This window comes from Zonotrichia albicollis, chromosome 11 (genome assembly GCF_047830755.1).
Source record: "Zonotrichia albicollis isolate bZonAlb1 chromosome 11, bZonAlb1.hap1, whole genome shotgun sequence".
In the NCBI taxonomy this organism is placed as follows: Eukaryota; Metazoa; Chordata; class Aves; order Passeriformes; family Passerellidae; genus Zonotrichia; species Zonotrichia albicollis.
Window position 1 is genome coordinate 11,002,073 of NC_133829.1, and position 23,861 is coordinate 11,025,933.

The window sequence follows — 23,861 nt, forward strand, 5'->3', positions numbered from 1 at the left end:
TTATTCACCTTTGCCAGGTGAAACCTAGGAAAAATAAGGCAATGGTTCAAATATATGTTCCAAAACCACTGATTTGTTCAAAACCAAATCTTTTCCGGCTGGTCTAATTTGTCGCCTTTAATTATATTTTGATGTTCTCAAAGAGTTCTGTTGATAAAATCTCTGTTAGAAAAATCTTGAAGATATTTGGGGATATTTCACTACTAATGGACTTACAAGAATGTCAGTATGTTTATATATAATTTGGTGAACATGTAACAAGAACCCACACTGTAACACTACTTAACAGAATCACCAGGAATAAATGTTAAAGTAATGCATTGTATTTTATCTTGGAAGAATGAAGTTCATCAGGTATTCATTCCTCATCCTGGGAAATACACTGACATGGTTCATCTCATTCTAAAACTGTGTTTAAGTTGATTGTATGTAAGCTAACTGATAAGAAAATCTTATTTATATTGAAAAACAAATAATTTAATTTAGAACCACTCAGCTCAGAAGGGAAAGCTCTTAACAACAATTACTGAGAGATCTGAAGAATTCTACTCCACCTTCAAATGTAGATTAAAAAAACATTTACTTTTTCTCTTAATTTCAACTGTTCATTTTCAGCAATAAAAGATCAAACCTCTTTCTCTCGAAAAAGATCAACTTCTTGAGAAATACCCTTTCTTTCTTTCTGTGGCCTTAGCCTTCTCCTTTTATGCAGTCTTTTTTTGCATTAAATTTTATTTATTCTATTGAAAGTGGGATTAAAAAAAAAAAAAAAGCTTGAATTTTGAAAACCAAGACGTTATTCCTAGCCAGACCTGCTTAAAGGAAGTAGCTGCAAAAAGTTAACACAGCTGACATAAGTCTCCTTCATTTCATATGCTCTGTCACCATACTTATAAACCCACAGGCTCCATTGAAACAGATAGAATGCTGAGAGCAATTAGCCTCCTGTTACCATATAATGGAACAAAAAATACAGAGATTGCATGAGTTTCATATAGTAAATATAATGTCCTGTTTAGAGCTCACTACCCTAGGGGTTTTTGCTTCAATTGTGACAAAGTGCCTGAAGTGAACAGAAAGTGAGTTTCGAAATTCAGATGAAACTCTTCCCCCTAAAAAATTAAATATTTGCATACTTGTAATATTATACAAGTGCACAGTGTAGATTTTCAGACTATCCATTTGGGATACAGATTATGAGCTTCAGCACATTAAGTGAAATTTTTTAGAAGTATTTTTATATTCATAATTTCAATTATTTTGTGCTAATGATGCACAACACAACCAGGCTTGGAAGGTCTCTACTACCAATTCAGCTCTTAACTCTTTAACCTCCAAGGGCCCAGGCCAGGTCCTACTAAATGCAGTGGAAACAGCGCCCCTGATTCACCAGAAACAAGATCCACAAAGACCTTAAATTCAACTATTGAAATAATATTATTTTCTTCTAATTCATGCATTTTTCAGGCATAAAAATAACCCAGTTTTGTTTCTTTAATGGGTTTTTCACAGTAATCTGGGTGGCTGATGCATCAGCAATCTGACAGAACAGATATCTCTTTTTGCAGTGTATGTAAGTTCCTCCATCTATCTCACAAAGTGTCTTACAAAGCTATTCAGAACTCAGTACACGTTCTTTCCTCTTCACAACTCATTTTCTTTTTTTTTTTTTTTGTGACAACCTAGGCAATAATTCACAGCTCACTGGGTCTCCTAAATAACCCCCTTTATATTTACATGGTAGGCATTCCCCCCATTACCCTGCGGGATTCAGCCGTATTGGCAGGCAGTCATTAGGAATCCTTAAAACCATGGAGGTTTAACATCCCCTTCTGTAGTGTCTTTGCAAACACCCTGTGTGGTTACAATCCCTGCAAATCTACAGAAAATCTCGACAATTTAACAATAACATAAAATGTGTCATTTGGTAATTTCTAAGTGGTTCCTTCTTTGGGTCCCATCCAGACTCACACATGAAGCCTTTCCAGCTCAGAAGCATTTCACCCAATGGAGCATTGTTATGTTTCTTTCTTTTGCTAGAAAAACGAGCAAATCACACCTGCTATTGATGAATGAGGAAAAGTCCTTTTAGAAAACACAGATGAATCAATATAAAGGTAGTAAAATGCATTATGAGAAAGATGCTGAAATCTAACACTCAGAGAAGTGAGATTTTCACTAGAAGGTCATTTTTTCACCAGAACGACATGATCTAAGTACAAAAGAAGAGCCAAATTTCCAGGGTTTATGGTCTTGCTCTGACTGAGGAGCTCCCTGCAACTGACTTCCCCCACTCCTATGGAAAATCATTAGAGACACAGCTCTGCAGACTTGCCACTGACATCTCCCAGCTGGTCACTCAACCCTTCCCTTCCCTAACACAGCAATAACAACACCTCCTCAAATCCTCTAATCAGTGCCAAGTACTGTTGTGGAGCTTGGAGGAATATGAAAGGAGAACCTAGAGAAGTTGATTCATATTAGCATTGCTGCTGCTTGCTTCTGGGAACTCCACTTGTTCTGAAGAAGTCTCCAAACAAACCCGGAGCAGCACATTGCCAATCACACCCCCAGCAGTTTGCATCCCATGAGCCTTGAACTCATACAGATGTTCAGAACTGCATTTATTGACTGCACACTGATCCAGTTCAGAACTGGATTTATTGACTGCATGGATAAATAGTTCAAATTAATATATCAGAAAAAATCTCAAGGAAAACTATTTCATTTTGAAGGAAAAAAAAAGAATACAACCACCCTTTTGTTTACAATTGGACTATTCTCTTTTTAGCATTATCTGAAAGTTTCATTGGGGTATTTGTTTCTTTGATGAGAAGCAGAGCCTTCGTGATACAATGCCTCGTATGTGTCACATACAGAGTTATTAGATATGTCCAGATTTAAGGAGCAGATTCTGGGGAATTCTTAAAATTAGAGCCATTCACATTGATCCAGAAGCCATGACAGAATATGAAAAGTATGCAGTGACAGTTTAATCTGCAATGCCTTTACTCTTGTTAGTGAAATGAGTAAATCCTAACAAATTAGTAAATCTTAAATATTTAAGACCAATAGGCACTTCAGTTTCCCATGCTTATAAAGTCCAAATAGCATGCTCCAAACAATTTACCACTACAGTTGTAAGGAGAGAAAAGGGTCCAAACCCACCTTCCCAGATAATCTGGAATTTTCTTTAATCAAAGTGAGTCATTCTTACATTTTTTCTTATGGAATTCTGTAGCTTCTGAGGACTACTCTTTCACTTTTGAAATATTTGTAGAATTCAATATATATATTTAATTTAAAATGCATTGATAATGCTTTTTAAAAAGCTGATTGTTTGTTTAAAATTCAAGTAATAAAAGTAACACACTGTTGAAAGAAGGCCTAGGTGCAGAGTGGTATTTCTGGATGCTAATTGGTCATATGTACCAGCCAATCATGGAACACATGCTAAAAACACTCAAAAGTGTTCAGAAATGCCTCTCTAAGTCATAAATCTTTTACAGGTAAAATTATGTGAGAGAAGGAATAGAAAAATCACATTCAACATCTGGAGTCAGATGAGTTTACTGAAGTAAAGTTGCAAAATTAAATTTAGATGAACTTAATTAAAAAAGGGATCCAATTTAATATGGACATTCATCAACTTCTGATTGAAAATCTTTCTTGCCTCAAGAAAATAATAAACTATGAACACAAAACCCATATAAAGGCTGAAATGAAGTGTGAAGGGATGGTCAAATAAAGAAAGGCAGGAAGAAGGAACAGTTTATTTTTTTTCTCATCTAACAGACATCCATATACACACTTTCCTTTAACTGCACAGAATATTGAACTATTTTTAAACTCCATAAGAGTTCAACAAGCGAGCTGGTCATCTGTATGCCCTGAAGGTCATTACCCTTCTTAGGCATATGCTATGTATTTACTCATAACATGAATATGCAAGCTCCTCTTTCTCTTCCCCTCTATGTCTTTCTAGTCTGCCAAATTTTTCTCCTAGATCCTAAAGGACTCCATCTAACCCAGTTATAGTCCTTAAATGCCCATTACCCGAGTGGCTCTTGCTGAAGTGAATGGGAGTTTTGTCACAGGGCTGGGATTCAGATGACTTCTAATGGATTTTCATTTGCCTCAGCTAAGAGACAACAAATGCAGCTCTCTTATTCTCCTTTGCCACTAGGTCATTACTGCCTTGCTTTTTTTCAGGGGAAAAAGATCTAGTAGTTTAGTCCAGTCACTTCTGGCTTTCATGAATTCTGTCTGTCAGAACAGCATTGACTTTCAACTCTCTGAGTCACAGCACTTATAGATTTTAGTAATGGCAGATAGCAATTTGAAAAGTTAAGAATAGTGTTCTTAGGATCATATTGTTTCCTTAGAAAAAAACTGCCTTGACAATTTGTTGTTCTGCACACTGGTTATGTGATCAAGAAACATGATATGAATGCTGTATTCTTTTATTTCTAATAAAGAACATTGCTAGAACAGTATGCACTGAGGGAGATACTGTCCTTTATTAGAATCACATTCCCACATTACAAAAGTCACCCAGCAATAATGAAATGTAATCTGTCTTGAGGATTCATGATAACACAGCATTATGCTCATTTGTATATGAATAGAGCATGACTGAATAGGAATACTATTGTTGTTGAATTCATCTTTAAACAGTAGCAGTGATTTTATTGAAGTATTTGGTAAATGATAATGCTAGAGGAATGTTTCCATGTCAGAAAAGTTCTTGCTTTTGCAGTGTAATCTAACTCAAAAAAATATATCCTTCAATAGCCTGTAACTGTAAGAGCTTGGAAGTGCTGGTACTTGACATCTGTATTACAGTGACCTAAGAGCAGCACGAGCACGACTGGCCAAGCTGAGTCCAAGGGCTGGCCAGGCTTGTGCAGGAGTGTCACATGGAGTGAGGTGACTTCCCACACCTCCTACCTTGCCAGGGCCCAAAACACTCCACGAGGTATATGGCATAACAGGGAGAATCATTTGGACCAACAATATAATCACAAATAATATTATCTAAAATTTGGCATTTCTTCCTGAAGAAGCTGAGCACTTAGGCACTAACAGGGGTTCCAGTTAAAGTTATTCCACTCTACCCAGCTACGGTAGAAGGTCTATTCCAAATGACACAAAAGTACAGCAGGATGCAGCTACCCTGTCTTCCCTTTCTCTTACAAAGCTGGGAAACCATCTCTGCAGCAGGATTTCTGTGCTTCAAGATGCAGATAAATTATGTCTCCCTACAAATTTCTCCACAGCAGTATTTGAAAATCTGACTCAAGGTTTGATGAATCAGACTAATTACAACAGAGAGTGCATTAGAAGAGAATTTGTAATTTTACAACTTATTGCTTTGTTTTCAGCAAGAAGAAGCTACCAGATTTCCTTTTTGCACATTTTACTTTCTCTTTGGAATCTGCCCAATGGTTACATTCTCTGAAATACAATGTCAAACCTTCTGAGAGCAGTTACATTAGTAGAGAGGACAATAAAAAAAAGCCCTTTTGATTTTAGTCTGAGGAAAATTTCTCAGAACTTGTGTTCTGAGCTCCTGAGCTCAATCTCTCACAGATCAATATATGTTCTTGTTATCTCTCTATTGTTTTATTGGTCAAGGGGAAGTGCTTCATTTTTCACACAGATTCAGTTGTAATATAACCTGACAGACACCAGTAATATTCTAACATGGAATAGAATATTCCATAGGAATAAAATTCTAACATGAAATTCTATGGCATCTTTAGAACTTACCACTGAGACCGAATGTGAAGATCCTTAAATTGCTGGCATCAGTGTTCCTGTAAACTCTGGCACAACTTCAGATGCGTTACCCTGCCAAAAGTCAGAGGAAAATATTCATCAGACAGATGATTATTTTTAATCACACTTAGCCAGTACCCATGAAAGCCTTATTTCATAAATGCCTACTGCAGGTTTAATGATAAGACCACTACAATAGCTCTGAATGCAACACACCTGCACATTGGCTTTTCAATGTGAACCTAAATACTGATTCTCAGAGGGTACTTTCTGTAGAAAAACTGTCCTTTCATGAAAGCAATCCAACATATTTTACCAGAAAAAGAAATAACACCATATTGCAGTATTAGTTTTAATAAAACCTCAATAGAAGGACGCCTCCCAGAAAAAAGCAAACAAACAAAAATGCACAAAATTGGCCAACCCTAAATTAACGAAGCGTACAACTCATATGCAGTTCATTTTCCTTTCAGATCAAAGGGGTTTTGAAGTTCAAATAAATTTGCCTCCTAATAGTTTTAGTACAGGACTATCTCTCTTAACATCTGAAAAATAACATTCAGAGTTGGCATTTAACAGCTTATTTGTATTGCAGCACTTCAGGAACAAGAAAACTTGTAATTTCTACCATATGTGGAAGGTTTCTTTAATTAAAGTATTTCTGTTTCTCTCTGTCAATTTTTTTGTCGAAAAACTCCAGCAAAAGAATTATTTAAAAAAATACATGCGTAACATAATTATTTTTGCATAAATTTGCATATGTTACTGTAAATACAGATATGTACATGTATACATTTGCTTAGTTAATGTTTGTATGGTTATTTTATACACGGTTTAAATGACTTCTGTTTAGGAGAACATGAAAACTATCCCGAAGTGAGAGCAAAGAAGACACGGGATTGATAACAAGAAGTAGGCAGGTGGTGCAATGTTCTTGGGTCAGACCAGTTTTATGATCTTGTAACACTCAAATCCAAGTTGTCTCTATAATGACAGAACAAATTCAAAACAAGAAAAAAACTGTAAGAAGACGACATCAAGCCCTAGATGAATACACAGAATGTCCACATCTCTCCTTTCCTCTTTGACTCAAGATACCAATGAAAATATTACCATTTTCACTTGTAACAACAAATTCCTTAGAGTGAGCTTTTCAAAGACATGTAGGGAACTGGGTGTCTAATTCCCCCAGGCAGTTTTGAAAAGTGTATAAATATACTATATAGCTCCTTATACATCAAACAATATCCCAGTGCACTTCACATTAATCTTTAATCTAGACACTTTAATCTTCAAATCTTCATACAATAATCTTCAATGAAAGATTCTTTCAGGGAGTTTACAGTATATTTAACAGAATTTAAAAGCTAAAAGTGCATTGCCCTAGCTTTTAATATCCAGAAAATGTTTTATAAATTAGATCAACCACAACCTGGCCAAGGTTTCTGCATTTTTAATATCTTTGGAGGGAGATTACAACAAAAGGGTGCTGGAGGGAATGACTTAGCTGGTTAAGCACCCCAGAACCATAGCTGCTGATCCTAGAGTTTATTCAGCATTTCACTTCTTTCAAGGTAAGGAGTTGCACCTCTTCATACATATGAAAACAGCACACGTTACATACATATTACTCTGTTTTGGCAGCTCTCTGTATGCACATCTGGATGTGGACATAGTTCCCATATCTGTATTTCTGCCAAAAATATTAACTGTTAGAATAATGTGCCAGGCCCTTCTGCAGGGATATAGCCATGACTTCAACTGCTCCTGGCCTTTACTGCTCCCTCCACAGCACCTCTGAGCTCTACCCATGGAGCAGGACTCCACAGCATCAGTCCTTGCTAAATGCACAGTGGAAACACTCCTCAGAATTTGTACGGTGAACTGAGGACAAAAGGCAATAGGTCAGTATGAAGTAAGAGGGGGAAAAAAAGAAGAGAACAGCCATTACGACAGGCAGGAATTTCTCCAGGGAACCTGGTAAAGGCACATTTTGAGGAGAAATTTGAAGAATCAGCTTAGCAGAAGCATCTGAAGTGTTCCAGAGAAAGCACAAAGGTGCTGCCTTGAAAACAAGAGTTGAGGAGGAAATTGACACCGAGTGGAGAAAGGACAAATGAGCTGCTGAAAAAAAGGGAGAGTCACCTGAGAATAATGGTCAGTAAACAATACAGCCAAAAAAAGAGAAGAAACTAAGAAAATGACTTTTCTAACATCATTATTTGAGTTGTGTAAGGTAATCTTTGGCTTCCCTGTAACCTCCACAACTGGAGATGTGAGAAGGCAAATTCACTAAGGAGCACATGGAGGAGAGAGGAGTGCTATGGAAGCCAAAGGAGGAGAGCATTGCAGTATGATTATTGAAGTTAAAACAGCTGATTGATTCACAGGGTCAGAGGTGGAGTACCCACTCTGATTAGACTGGAGAAAGTTACTACAGACTGCTTTGAGCACTTCCCATTGACTACAAAGAGTGGGAATTAGATGGAAATGACTGTATCATCCTCCATGCATTCAGGGACGAGAGCCTCTCAGAAGAACAGGTTGGGTAAACACTGGGATATTTTGAATAAGGGAAAGGCTAAGGCAAGCTTGAACATTTGTAACAAAAGGGAAAGAAGAGAGTGACAGATTGAAGGATAAAAGGGATCAGACAGGGAAAAGCATAAAGAGGGTGAGCAGAGGACAGCAGCAGAAAACTCTATAACTTGTGACAGGCCAGAGGACTGCTTCAGACACAGAGCAGCCAGTGAAGGGAGCAGTTATGAAGATCATTTGTTTATCAGTTCTCACAGGGAAAAAATTGTCAAGATCCTTCTCAGAAAAAGAAATTGTAGTGGGAGAAGAGGCTTTGAAGAAGGACTCAAAGGTGCTGAAGAGGAGATTAGGGCTGTGGTGAAGATTTCAATTACAGTAGGTAGCAACGGAAAAAACTGAGAAAAAAGAGTATCTCTGCAATGGAGGGAGTTCGATTGGTCACAAAGTTTCTCTGCTGAAAATATCTATAGGAACAGTGGCCTTGGTGGCTTTGAGAGATTCAGAGAGAAGGCAGAAGTTAAACCAATCAGTTCAAGAACTTGCTTTTGGGCAAGGAGACTAAGGGAGGAGAGACAATAAGTTGCTGGTCATGTTCCACCCTTGCTAGACCACGTAGTAAGTGGGTCTTTATTTAAAACTCTCATGTGCCTGTCACAGGTGAATAGAACTTGATAAGAACTTGACAAGTGGATAAATTTAATATACCATGAAGATCCAGCACTTCAAAAATGACTTCAAAAAGGTCTCTGAATACCTGGTTTATATTCAGACATGACACCTGAACTGGCTGAAAGATACAGGCATATTTGTTCCACTATGCTTTTTATTTCAGAAAAATACCATGGTTTGTACTTTGAGGAAAAACATGTGAAATATTTTATATTCATGGGACATATTTCAGAGTGAGGACATGAAGAGTTGGTGATCTGGGTTAAAATTTCCATTCTTTTCATGGTCAAGTCCATTCTAAGCTAGAAAGATGCATATCTCATTTCTGGCAATGCAGATGGTTTTCAGCACAGAGTTTTGAGCAGAAGCAGCAGTGAGCCCCTCAGAATATTGTCAGACAAATGGCTGGTACAATGTCTGAGAAAGCTAATGCTATGATTTCTCTGAGGCAAATTTATAGTCCTGGGAAGCAAAGAGAACTTGTGGATAATAGTGTTTCTAATGGTCCAGAAAGCTTAGTGAAAGTAAACTACTGTAAGGCATTGAAAATAGATATTTTTTTTAATGAAGACATTTTCATATTAAGGATTCAGATGAAATTTTACACTGTTTTGACAAAGTCAGAAGTTGAGACTAAAGGAGTGACAATGAGAAAAATGGTCAAAAATTTAAGTGAAAGCTTTTTCACTTAAATTTTTGACCATTAAAGCTTTTTAAGACATCCTCAAGTGACATCCAAATGCATGTTTAGAGGGAAACAATCAGCTGAGAGGACATAATTGATGATTCCCTAAAAATGAAATATATATTGTAAATGAGAAGGATCTGTGATGGTAGTCATGACTCCAGCTTGCTGACAACCAGTCACAGACAGTATCCAGTACAACAAAGAGAAAGACAAAAAGCAAGAGGAACATTATTCTCAAGCAAACATTGACACTTTCAAAACTTTAGAGATAAGAAAGATAAACTAATGCTTAAACTGGTAATGCCCTAGAAATTCTGTAGGAACCCAATGCTTAATTTTACCCTTTAACTTGACTGAATAGATTATCATAAAATACTCATTAATTTACACATCATTACTCTGTGCAAACTATTTTCACGACACAACAGAAAAAAATCCAGTAGCACCAAATATAACAATTAAGAATGAGATTTTCCACCATTTTTCCTCTCCTCTGTGAATCTACTCTTTACCTATTTCCATGTAAACACATGGAATTTAACAGAATTCTCCAAAATAGTAATAATAATTTTTTAATTCTTTAGATGTATATGCATATATCAAAAAGCTGCATCTATCCACCTTGAAATGATGTTCATGCTTCACTAAGAAGAAATGCAGCTTAGTGTAGCAACATCTGCTAGTGCATCTAACAGTGCAATGAAACACTGGAAAACCACTACTGGAGCTATTGCCTCAAAATAATGTCAATCCAATATCAAACTGGTTACGTAACTCAGCTGTCACAAGGTTTCATACAGTATAGAAAAGCTGCATTTTAATGTTTTATGAGGGAAGGAGAGGAGGTGTGAAGAGATGTGAGTTCTGTTTAACACTAAACTGCTTTAATGCTGTGAAATATGTGGAAGCAAGGTTAATTGAAAACCTGAAGTAATATAAAAATAGGTTCAGCCTTTAACAGAAGTACATATGGTATATAAAGCTCCATTGAGCCCAGGTGGATAAGTGAACATTTTTAATGCACATTAGTTGGAGAAATGAAGAAGTAGAAGTGAATAATAAGTATTACTGAACTAATATTCTGAGGGTCTGGAAGAGAGATAGAAAACCACTGTCATGGAAACATTTTATGGATTAGTTTTCCCTCCCATCCAAAGAGTACTGAGTGCCTCATTTCCCTGCAGTTGCTGGCTGTGGTTATCACTGCCCCAAGGAAAAGGGAGTGGCTTTCAGAGACAGACTTTAAGCAAGAATATCTGGAGTCCCCCATAAAGACAGAACATGGGTGAGGGGTTTCACACAACAGCCCTTTTCTGCCTCAGCACTCCTACATCCTGCAGGAGAGAAGCCCAGGACCACAGAACAGAGGAACATGCAGGTCTGTCCTGCAAGGAGAGTTCTTTCTCCTTGGGCATGCTTTAATTAGGCTGGAGTTATTCATGATCCCCAAGAAACTGTAGGAATCCTGCTCTGAATATGCATTATAGCACAATGTGCCCCACATAATTCTTAAAAACCATTTCATTATAAGCATATCTATCTCTCTATCTCCATAAAGACATATATAAATGTTTACTCATTGCCACATAATTTGATTCCTGCATTTGGTTCATCTGTTACTGATGCATGTGGTGAATGCCCATGTTCTGTTACATTGTCTCAGTCAGCATGAAGGAGCTGACACCCCAGGTCAGGCACACTTGGACCTACTGGAAGCTGTATTCCCTTCCAGTTTAATAGCAGTAGTCTTTTCCAAAATGTAACTGTCCCCAGTTCTACAAAAATCGTCCCTTTCTACCATAACACAGCTTGTTTCACTGCTATTGCTACCTAGCCTCTGTTCCAAAAGGATGCAAACTTCACAACTTCTCACCACCAAATGCATGAATTTAATGCGACTCCCAGCCAAGCAGTCAGGATGATGGAAATACACTAAAATATCAAGGCAGAGAAACCTCTTTACAAAGAAAAATTCCTGAAAAGGTACATTTTATCAAAAAGCACAAACCCTCCAAAATAATGACACATGACAGATTAATGAATTACTATTACTTACTTATTTTGTAACAGTGATATGCTACAATTTAGAATTTAAAATAATAGTTAATCAAAAAGCTTTTCTTTTATTATGTCTGATTTAAGATCTCTTTATCTTATGGCAATATCATGCTCTCAAATGTCTGAGACTAATAGACAATAACATCACTCCCATATTTGAAGACCATGCCTTAAGCACAATAATATATTAAGGGCTGAATGCTCATGAGGATATGTGAAAAGCAATGCTTGTATTTCATTAGCTGCACCCCAACCAACCTAATTGCATGTGTAGAACATACTCATTTAAATGCAATTGCATGTGTGACATAGCTTGGGAAACTCTAGCCTAAATTAATAATATTTTTTTGTACTTTCATTTTTCTTGCCACTGAATTACAAATCAGTGGCAATCTTGCCACTTGATTTGCCAATTTACAAAGGGCAATTTTGCTCTTTGATTTCATAGTTTAATAGCAGCATGTTTTACTGTTAACAGGATGTGAAATATGTACTCAGGCAAAGATTCAGCATCTTCCATACCCCATTTTGTGAACTAGAATACTTCTGAACTGAAACCATTTCTCCCTCTTCACAAGGCAGTCAGATCACATAACCACCTGTTGATAATCACATTGAATTATAACTACAACTTATTAGGTTAACAGTTAGAGAAGAAACACCCACCACCAAAGCAGCAATTGAAACTTATTTTTATCTAGTGATTTGCTACAGAAGGACACACTATCTACTACTACCACTTGTTGTTGCAGACCTGTCTGTAGCTCATATTTGATGTAACCTTTTACTTTGAAGACATTTGCCCAAACCAGTGAAGCCAGTGGAGAGGGGTATTTGCTCCAAGAAGGATATGCCCACATCTCCATGTACCTTCGTCAGCAACACTCAGTCCCACAGCCTCAGCACAGCAGTTCTTTGCTATAGACCCAATTTTTTTCTCCAAATCTATCTTTCCAAATCTAGCTCTAAACATAAAGACATGTGCTTTGGCACAAAGACACATTGGTGTAAGTATTTAACACATCACTTTCATTCTTAATAAAAATATAACTCTACAGCTTGAAACAGTATGTCAACGAACACTTATTTTTCATCTAACATCTGCATATATAGTTACTTCAAAGGCATATTTAGGTAGTTTGTCCATTTCAGAAGATTCCCTTTGAAGATGCATTTGAATGAACGTTACCCTTTCCTAGATGGATCTGGCTAAACGTTTTTGTTACAGCAATTTTGTTTAGCATGGTAATGCAATCAGTATCCCAGGAGGCTCATCCTTCAGAAGATGCCTGCCTGCAGCTCTACCTGCAAAGCTATATTATGGCAGTCTTCACAGATAACAAAATACAGAAACTGTAATGCATAAAGCAGCACAATTGTCTGTCAGAGGCTGTCTAGAAAAATCCAAGCAAAAATCTCTCCTCCCAATTTTCAACAGAAATATTCATGCTATGACAGTGCTTCATTTCAGGAACCAGTGGGCATAAGCTGCATTGCTCATTCACTTAAAACAAATAGTGAGGAGACTCCATGAACAATTTCTATTTCCTGGACAAAGCAGAGAGCATTACTGCTTTTCAGAGGAAAGGTGAAACAGCGGTGATCAAGCTGTGAACTGAATAAATAGAAAGACTATGAAGTGATTTACTATTCTTACTGCAACCAGCTAGCAACAAAGTCAATCTCTTTTGCTGAGGCAGTGATTAGTGAGTGCAGTTGACCTGTGATATCCACTGCTTTTAATCCAATGGTTTGCACATTATGTTAAAGGCTGAACTCGCAAAACAATATTTATTCCTTTTGAAACCATTCCATTTTTTTTCCAAAGATCTTATTTGTACAAAGTGCTTAAGTAAAGGACTATGTATAATCAAATAATAACCGAAAAAAATTACCAGCAAAATCATAATTGCTGGTCATATTTGCATGTGTTTACATACATATGCCAATGATAAAGAACCATGAGTCTAAATTAGAGTCTAGATAAAGTGGATTTGTAAACAGGTTTTATTTTTTTTTTTCATATCTTGGAAATAATTTGGAAGACAGGCACCTATACTTTTAAATAGCCAGGCATTTATTTCCATTTTTCAGCTATTACATGAAGCTCTTTTTATGTTCTTTTTACAGTCCAGCTCTTCTATTTAAAGATAACTGACAGGTTTCAGAGGAAGTGGAAATCTAGAGGCTTCACATTTACTATCACATCAGTTCAGTTCTGGGACTGATTATCATCACTATGTTACACCTTGTGGCGTCCCATATGTGACAGGTGCCTTCTGAGCACCATTAAAGGGTTCATCTCTTAAATTAATTGTGTCAGATAAAAGTAACAGCAGATAGATACTGGAAAGGCAGGAGGAAAATGGACACGTGCCATCATCAGATTAGCAGTGAATATTTCCCCAGTAAGAAAACTTTAATGGTAGTGATATTGTATTTTTACATGTATAGTTTCTAGAATATTTTTCCCCATGTACAAGTATGAAGATGTATTTACACTGCCAAATAAAACCACAACAAGCTTTCAGTAAGAATCAGGTGTCCTTAATAATCCCTTTATGAAAATAAACTATTGGAGGAGTCTGGGATATCTCACAATTTCCTGCTCAGAGCACACCTTGGCTCTTCACCATTTTTGCATATGAATGAAGGCACTGCATTGTGGTTCAAACTCTACCAGGAGAAGCTCATACCAAAAACAAGGCCCCAAAACGTCAGCACACAGTGTTAACCTGTCAGCCTAATCATCTCAGTATGAAGATGTTATACTGAAATCATTAATAAAATTTTCAGTCTCTTAAATCTTTATTCACAGTAGGCAGTCAAATATAATTTTATTTCAACAATTTCAAACATGTTTGTACATTGTTGTGGCTTCAAGAGTGCTGAAAGCTATTTACTTATGTAAATCTTAAGATTTGCTACACAAAGAAACAGATGCATGTGGCATTTGCAAGGCAGTGAAAATGAAGTGTCACATGTTGGACTAGGAAACAAAGCTAGAGGGGAAAAAAAGGTGTGCCCTATTTCACCCAGCCTTCATCCCTGAAGGGCTGAAGGATGAACTGAAAAGGAAATCTTGGCAGCTACTGCAAATCATAAAGTGAGAGCAGCAGTATGGTTTTGGACAAACCTCACAACTATATTTGTCATCAGAGTACTTTCTGCACAGGGGCACTCACATATATTAAAGAATTAGATTTTTTTTTTCCCCTTTAAGACAAGAAATCAATGAATTGTTAAGAAACCCTAACTTATCGAGAATCGCAAAAGAAAAGAGAAATGTTTTCAGGCCTCCTCTATTCCAAGAGCTTTATCTATTAACTGTATGCAAAAGAAGATTGGTGACCATAACTGAGAAAATACTTGTTACAAAGAGGTGCTTTAATACCAAGAAGAAAAGGATAATAAGATCTAGTTGCTAGAAGCTGAAACAAAGCAAATTAAGAGTTACAAATACAACTCCCTTTTTCTTAAATTACCCATTAGAAACTCTAAGGAGGAGCAGTGCATTCAGTAGTAAATTGGATTGGGTATGGCTTGGCAGCTTGTTTTAGTTAGAGAAACCTATTAAAACTCATGTTGCTGTAACCAAGTGGAAGACTATGATTTATGATATACCAGGAGATCTGATCCAGCTTTTAATGAAACTGGTACAAGCTGTAGGCTACGGATGCCACGGGTCTGAGGATTTTGCCTTTACTACAAGACAAGTGCATGTGAACCTGTTAATGCTGGAAGTGGTACTGCCTGGTGCATTTTCCACATACATTTAATAAAAACATCTGTGCAGGAAATGAGCTCTTACTCAGGCTTTGACCATTAATATATGTGATTCCATTATGCTTTCTCATTAAGTAGTACTAGAAGCTCTCTTTGCTAATGCAAATAATACACGGCAGACGGGACAACCCTATCAGGTCCTTTTGGGAGGACTGAAACCCTTTCCTGATTAGATTAAGTACCCTTTGAGAGATATTGTTAATCTAATTCAACCATTTCAAATGGAAGAACAGGAAAAAACAAAAGGTACTTCTAACATCTAACAACTTCTAACACCATGTATCTTACTACTCACTTCTTTTTTGAAAATTAACATTATTTTAGAAGAGTAACATATTCAAAGGTAGGTGATAATATTTTCTGAAATTAATTTCACTAAAACATGTAAAGACATAATAAATCAACTTTTTTATATTATTCAAAGTTTTATACTCAAATTTTAATGAAGTTTCTCTAACAAGAAAACAAATTAGGACATTTGAGATGCTTGTCTGAATGGCACACATAAGTACTTCTGCAAGATTTCTCTCTAACCCCTACAGTTTTTCCATGCAAATCAACAGGAAGCACACAAAAACTAGGCATTCACCTCTTACATAGATCAAAATTAATATTTAATATCTACAACACAAAAGCTCTAATACTGATGTGAAATTGGGGCCTAATTGAGGAAGATCTGCTGATCTAACTAGCTGTCCTATCCCTAGGGAGCTGTTAGAAACATGTAAGTGACAACACTGTAATAATCTTCAAAATATTTATTAATTAGCTATGGGGATACTTTATTGAGTCATCAGGAAGTTGTATTTCATGTAAATATTAACAAAAATAGCAACATTATTAACTATTTTCTTATGTAGTAGCCATGCTGATAGGTTGCCGCTTTCATTCTTCCATCTCTAACCATGTCATTTCCCTAGAAAAACTCTATGGTCTGAAAAAAAAAATCAAAGAAGTTTGGCATCATCTGTGAAGTTGTTATTCCTCCAGGTTTAAGCTCAGCTCTGTGAAGAAAGGTCTTAAATTCCACTTGGTGTTGCACAAGGGTGAATTTCATCCTTGTGATTAAAGTCACCTCTCAGTTTCTGCTACAAGGTATTGACTGGAGGGTGACCAACGCACTCAGCTGGGCCAAGAAGGGAAAAGGGTTGGAGGAAACCATTATCACATCTCACAAGCCTCCCTCAGCACCAATTCACAAAGATAAGTTGTTAGTGCACCTAAGTGTGGCTTGTCAGATGCAAAAGCTTTTGCTTTTATCTATGGGAGTCCCTGACTCCATTTCAAACCTTCAGACAAAGGCAAGCTCTGCCTTTAACACTTGTCTGAATGTTCTGCTCTCACACACTCCGTGCTTCAAGCCCTCAGAGCAGCCCCAGCCACAAACCCAATAATTCTCCCAGGCCTGTGACAGATCCTGCTCCGTGCTCTCTGCTCCAGCCTGGAGACAGCCCCTGTGAGCAGCGGGGCTGCTCTGTAGCACAAGGCCTTCTCAGCTGCCCTCATTTTCCATTTGTGCTGCTTTGAATGAAGTCATAAACCCCCAACACTCTTTGTGCTGTGAGCAGAAACCACGGACATATTTTGATGCAACATCAAAATGTTTTAGAGCCCTGTGTCAAGGTAGCTGTGGTGAGTGACCCAGCTGGTCACCAGTCAGCCAGTGCCACCCCCTCACTCCTCCCTCAACAGGGCAGGGGGGAAATGAGACTGAAAAGCTCATGGTGTGAGGTAACGCCAGGGAGATCACTCAGCAACTGCCATCAAAGGCACAGCAGACTTGACACAGGGAAAATTACTTTATTGCTAATTAGAAGGGTTTGACGGTGAGAAACAAAGACTAAAATACCTTTCTCACACCTGTTTCTCTCTGTTGGGTGCTGCCAGGGCTGTTCCTCACACTTTTCCCCTCATACCACCTGTGGGGCTCTGTTTCCTCTTGCACACATTACTCAGAGGCTGCAGCAGCCTCTCTGAGGGCCTGGGCTGTGCCCCATGGTGGGAACCGGGGCAGGCCCGCACTCCCCTCACAGGGTCCCTACACCCCACTCTGCCCCTCAGCCCCTGCAGGGCCAAAATTACAATTCCTGCAGTGACCCAAACCAAGGCAGACCTGTGCCTCAAGCTAACACAGATCCTGCTGCACAAGAAGCACCTCCTCAGACCACTGTGTTCTCTTCCCTGCTCAAAAAAAGGCTTTACCATGACAAGCCCTCAAGCTACATCCATGTGGCCAAAACCTCCTGCAGAAATTACAAGTTATTATACATAAATTGGGCCCTAATTCTGGAGTAAGTGTTCACACACATATTCTAGTGTTGCTATTTTGAAATGCATAAAGGTAAAAAGGTTACTTTCAAAGCAGCGCCTCTCCACCAAACCTAACAACAGCTTTAGAGTTTCACCATCTCTCAAGCCCTTGCAGGTGAGACAGCCTTGCCATGCTGGAGGCACTGAGGTGAACAAGCTCCTGGTGAGTGATGCAGCTGCCTCTTGTTCTGCACACTGTGGTTCTGTCAGCAAATACAGAAACTGCACCCATTTAAAGAAGGAAAAAAATGTAGAGCTACATTATAGTACTCCTCCATCCTTTTTTTTGATCAGTGATAGCTGTCAAAACCAGTTCACTTGTAAGTACAACAGGAAGCTTGCTGCTCTTTGTGTACTGGATGTCCCCAAAAGAGCTGTGACAGTCATGAGACGGGCAGGATGCACAATTCTGTGGAAGCATCACCAGTTCCTGGGTCAGTAGATGAACTTGCTGGCACAGGACTTGTACCCCTGGCACCAGAGGCACAGCTAAGCCAAAAGAGCAGCCTGAAATCAGATTTTTGAGGAGGAAATATATTTATCAACATCTGATTTCTGCAGGATAACATGAGGAACATGATTATGGTGATAAATTAATTTTGTAAGAGTCTTTGCTATCTCTAGAATTTGTGCCAGCACTGGTTACTGCTTCAGAGCAGGAGCTACAGCAACAGTTCCTAATACTGCATCACACATTCCCATGAATGATTTGGGATGGAGACATGGGAGTACAATCAGAGGATGAGGAAGATGCCTTGGACAATGAACAGAAGGGTCTGACTCTGAAAATCATCTGTTCTTCCCTCCTCTAATGGAGATTTCTGAGATGTACCGATGCACAGTATGCTAGACCAGATGCAGGTTTTTTATAATAGGCCTGTTCTGGTACCTTTGACTCCTGAGAAACCAGTGGTGGAGTTGTAATAGTTTGTCTGATGCCACTTAAGTAGCAGAGAGATGTGCTAGTCAGGGATACATGAGGGTTTCTCCCAAGAACCAGAGATAGGTACAGCATCTGCTTTGAATTTGTACAGTTGCTTTGAAAGGACAAGGCTTGTGGCCTTGATAATACTTTCAAAGATCTAATGAGATTTACAGAGGGAAAAATGATGCTTTATATTAAATATATGAAATTAATGGTGATTAAGAGAGAGAAGTTCCATGGTAGAGCAGAGGACCTTTTGGAGTCCTGACACAGGCAGTAAAAAGCCTGGACAAGGAGAGAGGTGGGAGCTGCCAACACACAGGAGGCATCCTTGGTTTTCCACATTTCCTGCATGATTCCCCTCAGAGACATTGCTGGCAACTACACGAGAGAAAAAAACATCTGAAAAATGACCTAGTAGAGGTACAGGAATATAAAAACTGCTTGAAGCAGCAACATAGTGCTAAACTGATGTCTCATAAGTCTTTATTTTCTATGTTTGCTCATACATTGGCTTCATAATAAATATCCAAATCCTATGCAGTCTTTGGCAATGAAAGCACTGACCTTTTATGATAATTTTGCGTTGTTTCTAATAATATTTACTAGCTAATTTGAAAATCTTTCAGTCATCAGTACAAATTAACAAAACTCTTGTGTGGGCATTAGGGTTTAAAATTTGTAATTAGCTCTTACCTACCTTCAGCTTGAAATAAATTCTGACATTAATGTAAATAAAAATCATCATCTGCTCTGTATTAGCAGAAAAATCAGTTTTCTAGAAATAAATGTAGACTACAAAAGGTTTTGAGTATTTCCTCTTCCTATAAACTTCAAAACCAATCTTTTATCACAAAATTCTAAGTATAATCAGAAAATAATTATATTCTAGCTGAGTTGTAAATTAAATCAGAATTGCTAAACACGAGTTATTTCAGACTGGATCATTACTGTACTAAAGAATATTAAGATGCAGAGGCCCCCTCCTGAGCTGAGCATTGTCATGCAGGACCCCATGTGTTCTGCCAGTTACAAAAGGAAATATGGACATTTTGTTTGATGCAAGAGCTTTGTAACCTTCTCAAAAAAAGCCTCCACATGCAACAGCTTTTTCAAGTCATCAGAAAAATGGGTGGGCTCACATTAACCTGTGAATGATTCACAAATGTCCAATATTTTCTGTACCACCATTCCATCGCCTCCTCTCCTCACCCCACAAAACCCCAACCAGCCACAAAGCCCCACCTGTTTCTGAATCAGTATTTCATTACTTTTTGTGGTGTCAAAATTACAATTTGCTTTTCCATCTCTCAGGGACAGCACTGTTATTGTTTTGGTATACCTGCTGCTCAGTTGTTTATTTCTTTAGGTGTTTCCCAAATTCTTCTGTTTATTGAGCAGCCTTTACATTCCCTGATGCTCTGAGTACAATACTGCAGAGGGCTACGCGTTCCTCACAACACCATTCTCTCCATCCACCTTTCCTTCCAAAATACAAGCCCCCAAGGAGAAGGAAAAAACCAAACTAAACCAAACTCTCCTCCTCCTACCCATCCCAGACTTTTTCCCAGAGTCTCTGTAAACACAATTTCCCAGACTCTTAGCCCATATTTTAGTTTTATTTTGTGGGTTAAGCATGAAGTCATTGAGCTCAGTGGGATGGAGAGTATCTCTGCCACTTTATCAGAAGAATTAGAATCCAGTCAGAGATTACTTTTTGTTTCCAAACCTTTTAGTGCAAATGCCTCAAAAAATTTAATTTGGAGTTTAAAAAAAGAAAAACAACAAAAAAACCCCAACCAAAATAAAACCCTGCAAAAATATATTTGTATATATTGATTTGTTACAAATAATCATCATTTTGGATCATTTCATGTTTGTGTTTGAACATAAAAATTCATGTTTGCATTTGAACAAAAAAATTAGTTTAAGTTGCTTAGCATAAAGTTCCTTCCTGTCATCTGCTGTAGAAACCACCAGAAGACTTGGGAGACAGAGAGAGACAGCATATCTAAATAGAAAAGCCATGCATGTTTATACACAGTGGTAAACAAGAGTTACTTGGAACACAGCTGTATTTCTGTGGTTTCCCCATTTTCTCATTGCTGGGTGCACAGCACAAGAGTGTTGGATGATCCGAGCTGCTGACAGCAGTAAAAAGCCCCATTACTACTGCTCTAGATATGTCACTACTCACCCTTTGGAAGATGGGCACATCTGCTTGTCTGAATGAAACAAGGCAGAGGAAGAGGAGACTACTGCAAATCTGGCTCTGCAGAATCTAAGGAATGAAGTAGGACGTGGCATAATCAGGACAACTGCAGAGGAATGTCACATACTGAGCACAACTAGTCAGCACAAGAGGAGCAACCTGACCTAATCTCTCCATACAGTTTAGGAGGGAAAAAAAAAAGACTCAGTGATCAGCGGTGCAAGCTGGTCTCTACATTAAAGCTAACCGGGACCAGTGAATAAGAGGGGAAGGAAACAGCATGATCAGAGCAATGTGCATGAGGGAAGGCAGAGCAATGTAAAAAATTCATGGCTAGGACAACCACAGGAAATGATGTGTAGCTGGCAGATGTTTGCTTTAAAGTCTTCCACAACTCTGACTACGCACAAGAGCAGCAGCGCTCTCAGTGTGCTCTGAGCCACAGCCAGAGGAGAGCAGGACAGCCCTGAGGAACAGCCACTGAGAGAAAAGCTTCTGAAGAACACCCCTTGAAAAGCCAGCTGCTTACTGTCCTTGTAGTGCCAGCTGGGCATGGCCCCTGTGCCAGCCTCACCTGCTGCCTCCTTCAGCAGAGAAACATCTTGGCTTTTGCCTATTGTCTTTCAGGGACCAAAACAGATTTTCAACTTCCTTTCCCCCTCTCCAAGATTAATAAACTGCAATATTTTAAGTCAGAGGCATTTATAAGACCTTGTATACCACAGGTCATTACTTGCTCCAGTATTGAGCTTAAAATCTCGTATGTGACTTCCCAAAAAGGCACCTAGTCCAGACCAGAGCTGCCAAGAACTGGAAAACCTCTGCACTCCCTTAGGTTTGTTCAAGGTTAATCAGCACCACTGTTCATCTTCCGTTTGATTTCTCATTTGAATTTATTGTTTCAGTTTCCAACTGATGATTCTTGTTATGATTTTGTTTCCTGGATGAGATAACTACACAGAATTAAGAGTCTTTCTTGTGGAGAGGAAACACTACAACCATCTTATCTCTCTTTTCAGCACCTTTCTTGATTTGTCACAGCACATAAATTTGGGCTTCTGAACTAGACAGAGGATTCAAACAGCAGAACCGTGGATACTATATAAATTATTTAGACCTAAATTATGGTTAATATTTTCATTGGTTACTAAATGACTTCAAACTATTTGTTTTCTTAATGTAATGAGCCCATTGTCCTGCATACTTCCAAAGACAGAAAATAAATAGCAAAAGTACACTGCATTCTTAAAGCTTTATTGGTGATCGTGCAACTCCTGTTAACTAACAGGCCAAACTACAGCTAGGATGTAACCTTTTCCTAATTGACCCATTTTTGTAGCCATGTCAACTATATCTTTTCTCCAGATAACTCTACCTTTCCATTTCAATTTTCTCTTTCATGAATTCTTTATATAGATTGCTATTTTTTTTTCCATTATTAAAAGGTTTGCTATTAATTTCTTATCAGTTCCAGCTGACAGTTCAGACCTGAGTTAGAGCAGCCTTTAAAGCCAGATCTTTGCTCATTCTTGAAAGAGCACTTGGAACTTTTTGGACACTAAATGCATTCTTCCTGAGCAAATCCAGATTTAAACTTCTGTTTTTGTCCTGTGTCATCCCACCACCCCCACATCCTCTAAAATTTCACATTGACAAATACTTAGCAAAACAGCCTTTTGGAAAGACATTTTCCTATGACCAAGGCTGCCTCCTTTAGTGATGTGATATTGCAAACTGCCAAGATTTGCGATTAATATTTCTAATATAAAATAGCAGTTTGACATTTTGGATACACAGCAATATGTCTCAAAGGATCATAAATATAGAGGGAATCGCATTACACAAATGAGTACATTTGCTTCTAGAATTTTCCTGCCATTTTTTGCTGAATAGCACATACAAAGGGTAAAGTTAAAAAATTACCTTCCTGTGTATAAGCAGTACAAAAATGTATGACACTTGCATATAAAGCCACAAGTGCATTGTCCATGGAGCTTTTGAAATCTCTGATTGTATTTCCATGCACAAGCACACACATTATTGCACACATGCTCCTATACAAATGGGCTTTGAGGCTGAAAGGCTTTCAGACAAGGAATATAAATATAATAAAGTATAATCTTTAATTCTTTGCACACATTATAGCAATATGTTCTATTACTTCATGCCTAAATCATAGAGCCATTGCATTTGTTCGAACTGTAAGTGATAGTGGCCAATACTATACTGAATTCAGCTTTGGTGTTTCACATTGAACACATGCTATGTTCTAATTCAGTGTTTTGAAATAAATCTTTTACTTTCTAACTTTTCTTCCTTGTATCATCAGAGTAATTTAACACATGTCATTTCCTGCAATGCTATCCAATTCACACATCAGCAGGTGGTATACAATTTTTCTTTATTTTCCCTCTTTTTTTTACTGTATAGCTTTTTGTGTGTTTATATAGGACCCATCTTATTTAAAAAGCAGAGTGGCACTGTAGAACAATGTCAGTTTCTACAACACGCATCTCAGAGTTTTTAATTACTCCTGTCACTGTACCGTTTAGCAATTGTTTTACTTAGAGATTATGACCTTCAGCTAGTGGTAGATTTAGCATATGGCCCATATTAATACACTCAAAGAGCAATGACCAATATCAATCAAGCTAACGCTATATGGGAATTTGCTTAATGCAAATAACAACAAAAACCCCCTAAGTCATGATTTGCATGATCCCATATGCCAGACACAAGTGTGTACTTCTGCACATTCTTCTACTGCCCTTTAGAGAGACCTTTTATAGCTGTTCCTGGCTACTTTGCCTGCTGCAAATCATTACTTCTATCAATATAGTGAGGATTTTTCTCAGATTATTTTTTTCCATTTCTTCTGAACTAATCTTGTCCAC

General features: G+C 37.9%; 1 protein-coding gene across 4 annotated transcripts in view; it reads right to left on the reverse strand.

The window, feature by feature from the left end:
- The window catches only part of SEMA6D (semaphorin 6D), a 244,535-nt gene that overhangs the window by 122,740 nt on the left and 97,934 nt on the right, over positions 1-23,861 (reverse strand). For all 4 annotated transcript variants that reach the window (XM_074549336.1, XM_074549337.1, XM_074549335.1 and 1 more), the window contains one exon: positions 5,773-5,853. The gene's annotated coding sequence lies outside the window, so the exon portion shown is untranslated. The remainder of the gene's footprint in view (positions 1-5,772; positions 5,854-23,861) is intronic.